The following is a 1,877-nucleotide window of genomic DNA, read 5'->3' on the forward strand; positions in this document are numbered from 1 at the left end:
AGTAGATCAGAAGTTTACCGGCTTTTTAAAACGCCTCAATAGTCAATACATACATATACCTTAGAACAAATACATGGTTGAATTTGATCATAGAACTTTTTATGGATTCTAAATATTCCATTGTGGACCCATGTATATGGGCGCGTCATAGTTTTGATTAAAGCTTTTAAAAATTCATAAGAAAACGTTATATTTTGTCGGTATGACAGGTTTGATTTAAACGTATTTTATTATATATGATATATACAAAAGGATCAGAAGCAAGTCCGTACAACTTACGAGTTCTTCTGCTTATAATTTAATACATGTTACACACAATTATCATTGGGAAAAATAATATACAGAGAATACAAAAATGGTAAGTGTTCTATAGATAAATAATGGAATATGAACATCCGCTAAATCTTTTGGTTTCATGAATATACGTCTGAACATAAGAAAAATACAATTATTTAGTTCAGTAGATAAGACATCATCACCCTAAAGTAGAAGATGTGTACCAATACTAACCAAATCATTTAACCTTGACAATCTATCCATTAATTTGTATCTAGTGAATATTTCCTACAAAATGGTTCTGATGACGACCGCCCCAAGGTCGAAACCGATCAACCAAATAAAATGAACACTACATTCTCATGATGTGTTGGTGATCTGTTTTATTTCTTCAAGTTTATTTCTTACAAATAAAGAAAAGGTAACATCACGGGTATTAGACAAAGGTTTGCATTTTAACCAGTGTTATAAGCAGGAGATACTTTGAAATCGTGTTCTGTCAGACTGCATGTGAAACCCCCCATCCATCCCACTCTCTTAACATGCCATTGATCAGTCCACTTACTAATTCAGTGTATATGTAAGAATTTGTTGGTGTTTTTGTTTTGTTTTTGTTTTTTTTTTTTGTTTTTTTTTTTAAGGTTTTGAACTACGACGTTTGCGCTTCGTGAAAATTATTCCGGCTTGAAGCGTCGCATTTCATACGCTCGTGTACATGTACTATCCAAATTGAAATACATTCTTAATATTTGCATTCTATCTTCCTTTCTGTTAAAATATCCAGCCGTTAAAAGAGGCGTGGTCTATCTAACAAGATTCACATGCTCGCGTTGTTCACAACTACAACGCTTTCATGAGCAAATGACTATCATAACAATTTGTAAAAACATCAAAAAAATATTGAAAATGAAAATATTTCTAGTTCAATTCTATTACGACTTAATATTTGACTGATATACTAATAAAATAATTTTCTGAAACAAGTTTTATTTTGAGTATATATAAAATTTGTTGGGATAGGAACACAGTTAACACAGATAAATGAAAACTGCAGCAAAACTTACTTGTCATTAGGTCATTGTATAAAATAGAATTTCTGCGATTCTAATTCCCGATTTAATGAAATTTATGACATTCATTTACCGGTAACATTCACAGCTGTAGGGGGTGGGGCGGAGGGTTAGATTACTTACTTTAACATAGGCATTGGTAATAGGAGAGGGGGGGGGGGGGGCTTTAAGGAAAGTACACGTATGTGCACTTCAATGCTACATAAATGCCCTAAATCAAATACATGTATACAAATACGAAAACTTCATGCAACACAGCCCTAAAAGTAAGATATCCTAAGTGCATCTACATGTACAATGTACGTATAAACTGCATATATGTGTAACCTACATACTGTACGTGTATGTGTAAAGTACATGCATTTGTAAATGTATGTGTATAAATGTATGTGTTAATGTAATTGTATGTGTAAATGTATGTGTTAATGCATGTGTAAATGTATTTATAAATCTATGTGTAAATGTATGTGTAAATGTATCTGTAAACTATATATATATATATATATATATATATATATATATATATATATA

The sequence above is a fragment of the Ostrea edulis genome, chromosome 3 (assembly GCF_947568905.1).
Source record: "Ostrea edulis chromosome 3, xbOstEdul1.1, whole genome shotgun sequence".
In the NCBI taxonomy this organism is placed as follows: Eukaryota; Metazoa; Mollusca; class Bivalvia; order Ostreida; family Ostreidae; genus Ostrea; species Ostrea edulis.